Source organism: Telmatherina bonti (genome assembly GCF_933228915.1).
Source record: "Telmatherina bonti genome assembly, chromosome: 4".
NCBI classification, from domain to species: domain Eukaryota; kingdom Metazoa; phylum Chordata; class Actinopteri; order Atheriniformes; family Telmatherinidae; genus Telmatherina; species Telmatherina bonti.
In genome coordinates this window covers 12,801,082-12,813,905 of record NC_136622.1, presented here as the reverse complement: position 1 = coordinate 12,813,905, position 12,824 = coordinate 12,801,082, and positions in this window count along the sequence as shown.

Genomic DNA, 12,824 nt, shown 5'->3' with positions numbered 1-12,824 from the left:
ACTGCAACCTTAGTTGACAACATTGCAGCGTTTTAGAATGAAAATTAATAAAAATGTGGAGAAAAAGAAAAGCTTCTGAAGAGTGCAATTTGCAGGAAGACAAGGTTAGATGGGTTGGATTGACAGGACAAATCAGTAGAAAGCATTTTCCATTTCATTTTTGGTTACAAATTCCTGATGATTCTTTGCAATAAAGGCTGTTTTCCCATTTAAAGTCTGTTTTTGTTATATGAAAAAGAAACAAACGAGAAAAACAGACACACATCTTTGTAATGTTGGATCATTACTGGAAGCCATGAGGAACCACTTTAGAGCTGGCACTTGGGGCAACAGGATTAGCTGTTTACAGAAAAGTACATATATTGATTACTGATACCCAATTTTAAAAAAAACAAAAAAAACCCCAAAAAATAAATAAATAAAACCTTAGAGCAAAAGTCAGGAAACTCAGGCAAACAACTTTTTGTCTGTTTTTACACAACATTACAATTTAAACAACTACCAAATAAATATGGCGAGGACAAGGCCACAGGCCACAAAATACAAGCTTTCTAAGAGCAGTGGATGAAAAGGAAATTATGGTGATAGGAAGAAGTTGCAAATACAAAACCTCTACAGACTGGAAAGGTATTAACATGAGAACAATGAAGAACGTTATAGAGGAAATCGTAAAACCATTGACCCACATCTGCAACATGTCTCTTCAGTCAGGTACATTTCCAGACAAAATGAGAATAGCAAGTGAGACCGTTGTTTAAATCTGGTGAAAGACACAGATTCACAAACTACAGGCCTGTTTGCTTACTCCCACAATTCTTAAAAATAGTGGAGAAAATATTTGCAGACAGATTAAACAAGTTCATGACAAAGCATAACTTACTTACAGAAAGTCAGTACGGATTCAGAGCCGACAGATCAACATCTCTGGCACTAATAGAAGAAATTACAAATTGCATAGACAGTAAAAAAAAATAGCAGTAGTCATGGCACTCTGGGATTGGCTGGTCAGTGGACGACCTGGCCAGTCGCAGACTAGGGACAGCACAGTTGCCATCCACCCAATCATTGGTTTGTAACCACAAGCAAAAATCTGAATATGAAAACCAACATATCTCGGCCTGGGGCAATCACAGCTCTGCCCTTAAGACATAAATTACAAAGTATAAAACTAAAATAATTAAATGAAAAAAATGAGCAGATAGTCGGTGAACTAAGCCCTGGATAAGGCAATGGCGAAGAAGCTGGGTTCATTTCTTTTTGTGTTCAATCTCAAGATGGCACTCTTGCACAACACCCAGTACTTGAGTCTGGAACTGTACATGCAAGCTAAAAACACAAAAGGGGTTGATTGACGGTGTAAATAACGAGAAACAGAGTAACTAGACCAGAATTCACAAACTCTGGACATCTTGGACCAGTGTCCTGCAGGTTTAGAAAGTTTCCTGCTGTGGCCAGCCTCGTTCATTTATATGAAATAGTTCTCCCACAACTTTTTGTTGAGTTCTGCACAAATCTCTTCTCTATGGTGGCATAGCGGTTAATTGGTTACTCTAAATTATCCCTAGAAGACTATGGTTTTTTGTCTGTTGGTGTTAGCCCTGAGTGGAGACCTGTCCAGGTGTACCATGCCTTTCGCCCAAAGATTGCTGGGATAGGCTCCAGCTCCCCTGCAACCCTTAATCAAGCTAAGCAGTTCGGAAAATGAATGAATGAATAATTAACCTACCTAATCGTCCAAGGCAGATTTTTTGTGGAGTATCGACAGGCCATTGTAGAATCATGTTCTTGTACTTTCTGCTCTTGTGGTCGTTTAAGTTGCAGGTTGATGGCAGTGCTGTGGATGCTGGTGTTGTCCTGCTAGCGGAGGCTGATGATGGAGCTGATTGTCACATGTTATAAGACCAGTTAAATTATTCCACTACTGAGAAAGTGTGACCACCTGGTTGCTTAGCTGCCTCTTTGGCTTAGTTTTCTGTGGGAGTAAAAATGCGACAGGACAGGGTTTGCAGCACGTGTTATTGTCCTCTTGAGGCAATTTGATGTGAACAAGCGCTAAGATATTAGCTGCCTTCATAAATCATTACTAAATATACAACAAATATTGGAAATAATGCCAGTCAAACAGACAGATTACCCTTCACACAGCCCAAATGGAGGAGAGATAAATAATAAATAAATAATGTAATGATCGTGCTACTGAACCATCCAGCATTATGAAACATAAAGCCTAAAACATAGAGCCTAAATAACATGCCTTATGTTTTCATCCCTGGAGGGGCAAATGAAATTTTGACAGAATTCAGTTTAGGATAAATTGGCAGATGGTGTAGCCTTCATTGAAGGACATGTTTGACTGATGTATAAAAGATTTATTTATACTATTTTAAATCTGCATCTTTTCCCAAATGATTTTTAAAAAAAAAATAAAAATCTGTTTGTTTTTCAGAAGAAGAAAGCAGACTAAAGATAAAGATTTAGTTGTGGGAAAAGAACAGTGTATTTACAATCAGTACAATCTGCAGACTGCATGTGTAAAGTCCACAATGCTGCGAGGCGTGCAGGACTAATGAAGTGAGCTCCAGGCTATGAAAGGCAGAGACTGGCTGGGTGAGTGAGAGTCCAGACAGCAATAGTTGCAAAGTTCAGAAAAGCCTGTCTCTGCTCTTTCTCTGCAGCTTTCGCTCCAGCAAACTGACACCGCAACCTCCATGCATTTTTCATGACCTGTGTTGGCTGACAAGCTCTCTCAGCCTCCCTCTCTCCTCTTCGCCTCTCACTTTCACAAGCACACACACACACACACACACACACACACTCAAGCAGAATCTCACACACACCACCACACATTCCTTCACTCTCAACTAAGCTATCTCCTGAAACCCTCAAAAACCATCAGTCTCACCAATTCACTCCCTAATTCAGACTGGCGTTTCATTCTGAGACAACAGTGAGGGCAGAAGAGATACTGAAGTGGATGAAAGAGAGTAGAAAATGAGAGTGAATGAATCTAAAAAGAAGCTCTGCAAAGCATGAAATTCTGCTCATAGCTTATCGATAATAGCTGCTACACTACCATTATACCAGCGAATACGTGCAATAGGATTACAGGATTTAAGATACTTCTCCATTCTGTTACTGAGAAATATTTTCATCTCAGTGTTTGTGTGTGTTAACAGCTTTATGTAAACATGGTAGAAAGGATTAATTAATCATTTTCATCATCATCATTTTCATTTTTAAATGACAAAAGTCACACTATCAGATTGAAAAAAAATGTTTTTTTTCTAACTCTAGAATCTCCCTTGAAGCAACTAGAAAACATAATGTTACAGCTGATTGGTAATCAGTCACATGGATTAGCTTACAGTTATTACCATTAATACTGTTGGTCATGGCTGCATACCAGACAATCTGAGTATGTTCCAGAGTCCAGCAGCACATTATGGTCTGATTCAGTCATAAGGAATATTAGTGGTTTGCTATATGCAGAAAGGGTTCAACACCTGCTCAGCACTGCACCCACATTAACATGGAGGTAGTTGTGTAGTTTTTGCGCTAATTTGTCTGTTAAGTCTGTTTTGACTTTGGTTTGTGTGACGGTCTTATTTCAGTTACTTTGTTTCATTTGTTCATTAAAGCACCTTTTAAAAACATCTATAACTGAGAAGCAACTCAATCTTTGTAGTTTTTAACTACACTTATGTGTAACCGCTGATTCGCACAATGGTTTACTTTTTATCAGACCTACTTAAATGTGTTCACTCTATAGGCTGGCTTATATCAACAACTGCATGAGCATAAGAAATGATTAAATCATAACCAGTGTTAGGTAGTAACGTGCGACTGGGAACTAGCATAAGTAAACAATACTCCAATGCATTACTTTTTACAGAAAGTAATTAGGTTACCATTACCCTGTAGAGTGTTTGTCAGTCACCAGCTAAATTAATCAGTTTTGATCAGCATCTGTGTGATTCTTCCCATTTAAAGCTCTGATGCAGAGCAACATGGACAGGCCAAGTCAGCCAAGTACCAAGTAGAAGAGTACTAACACAGATTTCATTTCATAGCAGCTGTTATATTGCTATTATATCACTTTTTTTTATTCATTCATCTGTTTTTATTATATTTTCTATTTTATTTTAACTGTTTTTTTTTGTTTTTTTTTTTAGCTTTTTACTGGATTTCAGTTATTTTGTGTGGAAAATTGGCTGTTTTTGAGTTAATATTACATGTTGTACAACAATCCAAGTTGTTTTGGATATTAATGTGAGCAGTTTCAAAAATGTTCTTTTTAAAACCTAAAAAGTTAATTACTTTTTGGCATAAGTAATAAGAACACTGGGTGATGGTTTGAATGAAGAACCTAGTAACTTAAAGTAGTTAGTTTTTTCCAGTAAGTAGCACAATACTGATCACAACATTGCTTCACTGTAGGGTCAGTAATTGCTCTTTACAGAATTGAATGCAGGCTGCAATCTTCTATATATTTCACCAGTACATTCCAGCAGGTCCACTACTGGTTGATTCAAATGCAACAAATCTCCTTAATCCCTTGTCCACAATTTGTACATGTGCCTGGAAACGACCGATTGATTTGAGTTATGAGTTGAAGCAGAGAAACCTGTAAGGTGGTCGCTCCTGAAGACCACAGTTGAGGAACATTATATCTAACTTAGATGCTGTTCATTTCACTGTGTGGCAAGACAGTGGCGTGCAGTAGGGTAGGCAGTACCTAACCAAGGCAGAAAGAAATAAATGTAATCATTTCATTTTAACAATTAGTTTATATATTTTCCGCTTTCTTTTATAATTCTTATTTTAATATAATCTTTCAGTCCGACACAATTTGCGACTGTCTGTCTACCGAACCCTGGAGCACACTTTCTCTATTGGTGCTGTAGAGAAAAAAACTCGTAATATGTTACTTCATTTCTGTGTCTAACCCATGTTATGTACTGTAGTGCTTGTTTGAATTTGTAGAGAAAATTAGAAGTGTTAATAACCCAAGCTTTCCTGGTAGAACCTGAAATTATGTGATGTTATTTATGTATGAAATGCAGCTGGAAACTAGTTGGGGACTGGTTGACAGCGTTTGCAGCTACAGAGATTGAGAATCTTAAAACTCTGAGGTAAAGCAAACTCAAAGCTCAGAGCACCACAGTTCTGTTAACTTTCAAACTTTAGGATTCACAGGGATATCATCTGTTACGCCTGCATTAATCTAAACTGGCAAATCACATTTAATAATGAATAAAAGAAATGTTTTTTTTTCATGCCTGCCGTGTGTCTAGATGTCTCTAATTCTTGAATAATTTTTTTTTTAACTTGAAAAGAATTCTATGCCTCTTCCTTTTGAACATTTTCCTCTAGTTGATTTGAAATAAAGCAAGATGTCTTACAGTCTCTTGCATGAATAATCTCTTGTCATCTTAGCAGTATTTGGCATATTTTGAAAACTTAAGAAGACTTGGGAGTCATGATGAAAAGTTGCTCTGATTTGTCATTGTATGGTGACAGAATTATGGCCAGTTCTATCACTTATCATTACGTTGATCTGATGCTTTGTGATGATTTACAGCATTGGCCTTGCTTATTGAAGACTTGAGGTAATGCATATCATAGTTTTACTTAATCTGTGGAAATAAGAGAGCAGACTAGCAAATATTGTAGTTTAAGGTGGAATCGACTGGGCAAGGGCACACTTTGGACATCTGCTCCAGTCCACGGAGGGCAGGAGTTGATAAAAACAAAAACTGTGAGGTTAAAAAGAAAAAAGAAATGTGGTGAAAAAACTTCAGTTGATCAAAACATTGTATAAATGATTTAAATTGGAGCGTGTAGGCCCGTGGTGGCTAAAGTGCGGTTGGGCAAGGAAGACTGGTCCTCCTTTTTGATCCATGTCGGTGGGTCCCCCTTTGCCACACACACCAGGTTACTTGAAATAGCACAGCATCTCTGCCAGCATGGGAGTATGATGTGTCAGGGCCTTAGGCTACATTTGCAAACTGTGGCTACCATACTCACGAGGCAGAGTTGTCCTCTGTTCCTGCATTTTCAGCATCTCAACGCTCTCCACTCACTCCAATGCCTCCCGGCTGGCTCTCGTCCTCGTTCTCAGGCACGGTGGGGCATTTAAAGAGAAACAACACAAAATGGTAGTACATGGCCCACATTAAGGTACCAACGTCCAGCCTTCTCCAACCACTGTTACTTCTTTTTCTACTTGGTACTTACATGGCAGGAAGGGTCCTTTTGCTGCTTCTGTGTATTAGTCACCGCTTAACGTTGTGGTCCCAGCATGCCCCTGGTCCCCAGTGTGTGTGCCTGATTGTTGCTGCTCCCATTTTGTGACCTATCTCTCCACACTCCTCGTTTCCGACTCTCTGTCCTTTTATCCTGTATCTCTGCTCTCAAGAGCAGGTGTGCTGATTGCAGGGCTTTGGGGATGTGGGTAGCGTCATGTGAGTTGTGACATGGCATGAAGGGGGTGGCTAGCTTACATGCAAGAATGAAAAATTCAGAGCAAACTAAAGGAAAGGCAAACAACAGACATTTAAAAACAGAAAAAAATACTAGGCCACTTGTGTCGCATCACATATCGTCTCCAGATTTGACCGGCAAAGAAAACATGATGAGCATTTTCACCACTTTTACAGGGCAATGCTTCCATCAAAAAAAGCTAAAGCTAACATGAAGCCCTCGCTGCCTCTGCTATTTTGGCTAATCATTTTTGCCTCAGTTTGTGAGTTAAATGAAACATTTTTAGCTCTATAATGATACACTGTGGAGCTCAAATCAGTTAATTATAAAGTGTATCCAATCCATTTCACTTTTATACACTGTTTCTTTTTTTTTTTTTTTTCTTGTAACTTTTGACCCAAACATTACCCTAGAATGAATGATATCAGATGATTTCTGGACGTTTTGGCATCGGGGCTGCCCTCTTCCGAAACCAGACATGTAACTTTGCAGGAGCAAATGCATCTCTCATTGGATCACGGGACCTGGAGCACTTTGCTATACAACCCTCCCTTTCAAAAAAACACAGAGAGGTCTGCTTTGTGCTACTTATTCCTCCTCTTTAAATGAGAGTTGGTCATGGCTGAATGAAGAAAGAAGGTGAATATGGTGTCTGAGGAGGCCAAAAAGAGAAAGCAGGAAAGGGGTCGCTCCATACAGAAAGACAGGAGTCGACCTTGGCAAAGAATTTCTTCATTGGAGTCTGGTTTAAGAACAGGTTGGATGCCAAACCTACTCTCTGTTTGCCTCAGTGTTGTTAGACTGGTAAGTTAGTTCTTTGCCTGTTGTGCAAACGTATCAAACTGTGATGAACTTTTTCACATCTTTCAGCCAGTCCAAAACACGGATAGAGACTGTTTACGTTTGTGACAGTGTTGTGTGGCCTGTGGGAAGTTATAGGTTTATCACCCCTAGTGGTCAAGAGTTACACCATTCATTCATTGATCATCGTAACCGCTTAGTCCAATGAAGGGTCTCGGGGAAGCTGGAGCCTATCCCAGCAGTCTTTCGGCAAAAGGCAGGGTACACTCTGGACAGCTTGCCAGTCCATCGCAGGACCACATATAGACAAACAACCACTCACGCTCACACTCACTCGTATGGGCAATATAAAGTTACCAACTAACCTCACTTGCATGTTTTTGGACAGTGGGAGGAGAAAGCCAGAGTACCCCGAGAGAACCCACACACACACGGGGAGATCATGCAAACTCCACACACTGCCCAAACATCGCCCCAGCTGAGAATTGAACCAATTTTAATTTAAAAAGAAAAAAAAAAAAGAAAAACCAACAAGTGGAGCGGCCCGGTCCCCCAACTTCCAATTGAGCACACTGCCTTAAGGTACATGCAAATAATCAGGGTGCAAGATAATTATTGAAATGCCAATGTTTATAATTCTTTATAATCCACTAAATCACTATTTTGGGGGCCGGATCATGCTCAAAAACTCACCAAATTATGCCTACCCCCTTTTTGGAATGTGAAAAATTTTATATTTTGGGGTGTTTGTGACTGTTCAGGCAAAACTGAACGAGAGTGCCACCTATTTTTGGTGCTCCCTCATTACATATTATCAATCTTCATGAAGGTTTACACACATGTTCTACATGACAGGAGATGGTTAAAAGTTAACAGGAAGGTCAGCGTTTTACTCACCTCGCATTTGAATGAACTTGCCCTTGGGCTTTTACCAAACTGACACTGAAATAAGTAGAATAAATAATAAGAATGCTCAGGAGGAATGTGTAATCTAAGTTGTGCTGATCATTCATACAAAGTTTTATGTCCCACTAGGAAAAAAGAAATTGATATAGCTCCCACATAAAACAACTTATCTTCACCAAATTTGCGAGATATGACGCGAGTCCCATCCTGACAAGATCCTCATGTCAATGTTTGGATTAACAATTTGCCACGCCCCCTGGTGGCTGGAAGTGCTTTTTATTTTTTTTCTTTTTACTCAGACAATCATTTCTTTGGCTTGAAAGACACCACCAAGTTCAAATTGCATCAGACAGTAGAAAACATGTTGGTGAAGAGATTCGGTGAAAAGCAAAACAAAAACCTCATTGATATAACTCCCACATAAAACAACATATCTGCACTATATTTACTAGATACGATGCTAGTCTCATCCTGAACGCATGTGTTTCTCAATCATTGGAATACAAATTAGCCTCACCCACTGGTGGCAGGAAGTAACCTGGATTAAAGCCCAAACAAACCGATGTACAGTCTAACTGAAGGTGAGGGCGAGAGAAGCATGAAGGGAGGTCACCAGCAGAGGTGGTGCCAATAGTCCGAGCGGTGCCATATGTGCGGAGGCTATCATTGCTGCCTGCAGCTTTAATACAGAATTAGCATTAAAAGCTAGCATGCAGCTACTTTGTCCGAGTTGTTTGTCAGTTTGTCAGTCAACAAGCCACAGGATTTTTTCTTTTACATGAACACTTTTCTCAGTAATCATGAACACTAACTATACAAAGCTGAATATCTCGCGCATTGTATTTTCCTTGTTATATAAACTATAGAATGTAACACAAGAATGAGGAAACGAAGATGGATTCATCCTAATCAAAGATATTGTATTTTTTTTCCATCCATCTTTTCCTCAAAATCAACAAGTCCCTGTATTCCCTGCAAAACATCATTAAGTTTTGTTGTAGAATTATGGTGGAATAGCCATAATGCACTTTCACGTATTTATTAATAAAGAACAGTTTCTGTCTTACATCTCTACCATAAAAGTCTTGGTGATGTCCAACATTAATTTTGCGAAACAATTTCTGGAAACTAGTATCTAATTCCTGTCCTGGTCTTGATCCAGGAAGTACTTTCATCAAGGATCTTTCTTAGACGCCGACCAGTAAAAGACATAGAATTTACCAGAGTCCGGCGTGTTTTGTGACAAAGGATCTTTGTAGGGCTTCACTAACCAATACTACAAAATGCTTTGCATTTGTGGAGAACTTTGTGTAAGCAGCAGAAACAGAAATTTGACTCGATTCATGTTAAAGTGAGTCTGATGCAGGGCAAAATGTGGAAAACTAAATTTCATGTCAGAAATGTAGTTTGAAACCTAACTCAACAACAAGCTTTCAAAAGAAGCTTGCAGACTTGGGTGACATATTTCTGCTTCTGAGCTGTTTTTTTTTCTTTTCTTTTTTCTCTCTCTCTTTTTGTACTTTGTTCTGTCTTTTTGTGTTTTGTCTCTTGTGTCAAAGAATATAATCTGTATTTATTACAGTAGGGGCTCTGACACACCTGAAGTGCTTTCGTGCCTCTCTTCAAAAACACACAGACATCAGTTCAGAATTTCCTTTATCTCAAATGCCATCTCGTTGCTGAATTCAACGTGTGACACACAGTTGTAGACTAAAATGCACACACCAGCACAAGTACCCAAACACCCACTGCACCCCTTTTCAGAACCTAATCTGCTTCCCCTCATTCAGCACACGTCCTTTCCTCCTCCTCCCTGTTCCTCTTCTCTCCCTGCACTCGCCTGATCAGGGGTCAGCCGGTAGTGTCTCCGTTAGTCACGTCTCATTTCTTCCCAGCACCCCCACTGTGATCCAGGGTCAGGCACTGCCCAGCAGCCATTTCCTCTCCCTACCAGAGCATGGGTGTTCTGTCTGACCCTACCTCTTATCTCTGTTAAATCAGACACTCACTGGTGGTGGTCTACTCATTGTCTATAAGCCTTTCTACTCCTCCTGCTGGGAAATGCACTTACAAGTGTACTTACAACACATACAGCCACAAACATAGATGTGCAACCTTTTCTTTTTATTGTTTGGGGGGGGTTACTTTATTGAAACTCCTTGGCATGTGCAGTAAGGTGCAAAAAGAGGCTTCTTCTTACTTCTTTTCCAATATCTTGGTCAGCAGTGTTCCATGTAGTAGCACGTACCAATTCAATGTAATATGCTAACATGTTCCAAAGAAAAAAATCATTCATTCATTCATTTGAAAAAAAAAAAACCCAATAGTTCTCATTTTACCATTAAACTCATTAGGTGTACAAATATGTTAATAGTTTGCAGCGGTGGTGGAGAAAGTTAAAACAGCCGATGAGTCAAAAAAAAAAAGTCATGTCCAGCTTCGAAGCAAGCAGAATGATATCCCTGCTGCTTGTTTTGTGACATAAAAATAGCTTTGCCAAGGGGAGCTTAATTGGGATGAGGTGCCTCTTCATAAGGTGTCTTTTCATAACACCTACAATGCGCAAAAATTATTGCAATGAAAACTAATAGTGATACTTACATTTTGAGAAAAGTCTCAGAAACATATTGCAGAAGAGTAATGGAAAATCTTCTTTTTGCATTTAAGTGTCTCCGGACATGATGTACGGGGGTCATGAGCAGTGCATTTCCAGTAAAGATGGAGCGGTATGGAACAAACAACAGCAAAATTCACAGTTTTAGAAAAGAAAGTGAGAGATAAAAGCTTCAAAAAGCCATCGAAAATTCTCAGCAGCATATAGAAAACCCTAAAATAATGCTATGTGGCTACATTGTACAAGCCTTGCACAAGACTTAAGGCTTATGCGCTAAACACTGCTCATTGGAAACATCCACAAATTGCAATTGACGTTTGTCGAAATTTACAAATATCACTTTTATTTTACAAACAAATGTAATGGGAATGCAGCTATATTCTGAACTTAATTTTTCTTATTTTATTTATTTATTTTGAGTAACAATTATTACTGAATTTGCATAATATGGCTGTATCTGACTAAAAACGGTCAGATAAAGGACATAGATAGAACAGAAATGAAAAGAATAGTTGAGAAACAGAAAAACCAGACAATGTAAACATAACAGAATTTTCAACAGCTTTTACAGGAAAACAAAGCTGACAATCATCAGGAGCACCCATAATAGAAAAACAAGCTAAAAAAACATGCAGGGAGGGAGAGAGAAAGAAAAAAAAAAGTACTATGATATAACACACTAATTTTTAGTTTACTCATTTAAAAAAACAAAAAAGTTTCACTATCTCCTTTATTTGTTCATGGGGTGGTTGTAGCTCAGGATGGAAGGCAATCACCATCCAGTCAGAAGGTTGCGGGTTTCACCAGATCACATGAAAAGGTGTCCTTGAACAAGAGACTAAACCCCTCGTTGCTTCAGTTGCATGTGAATGAATGTGGAATTGCGAAAAGGCATTATCTTTATTTTGGCAAGTGGTGGGAGACTGACCAAAGATATAATGCAAGTCGTTCAAAAGGTATGCATAAGGTGCAATCGTTGAGAGTACAGCAGCAATACTTTTGGGTCTGCCAATCCAGTGTGAAGTGTTTGCAACTGTTAAGGTGCAATTACACATTTTTGTTCGGAGAGTGTTGTTTGACTTACAATAAACAAAATAGAGGGGATAGCTTCACTGTACTATGGAAAGCTCGTGTTTTATAGTGGAAGAGTAGCTATGTTTAGGTTCCTCGGTAACTTTTAAAGCTAAGAATTTAGTTGCTTTTAATTGTGTGTACATGTGTTTATCACAGCTGCCTTAAATATTTCATGTTTTTTTGTGCACATCACAAAAACACACTATGTTTGCAAGCAGCAATTAACAAGTAACCAGTAGCAACCCATAGGGACCAATCTGACTGGATGTAAGTTTGACAGCAAATGACAGAACACTTTGAAGACAAGCTTGCTGGTCAAGTCTAAAATTCTTTATGATTAATTACTGCTGCTATGCAGTGACACATATGCTTGTCACATTCCACCACTCACCTAGCTTCACATGTGGCCATTAGGATAAAACTAAGGTACCTTTTAGTTGTGGGAAAAATTACCACTGTTGACTGTTTTGGACTGATGTTTCTCCCATTCGTGACCCCCTAATTTTTTACAGAACCCATCAGGTGACATATATATATATATAAAAAAAATATATTCTTTTTTCCAAGCCACACTCAATTGTGGCCACAATTCACTGATACGAGATAATGATTATTTAGGCATGGGCACGTTTCAAGTTGTGGAAAAAAGTTGTCACAACTGTGCGTTAGTTAGACATAGACAGTTATTTAAAAGAAAAGAAAAAAAAATGGGGCCACAGTATAATAGGCATGGGTGATTTTGGGTTGTTTTAATTTTAATTTTGGGATGGATGTGAAACTAAGCACAGTGCCATAGGAGACATTTATTCTGGGAGGGCTGTGTTCACACAAACTTATGTTCTCTTAGTTTTGTTGGCTCTCTCCCCTGCTACATCCATCTTCCTTACCTTCCCCTTTCAGAAAGTAAGGGAACCAGCTGAGCTGCTGAAGAGAAAACAGGCTGTAA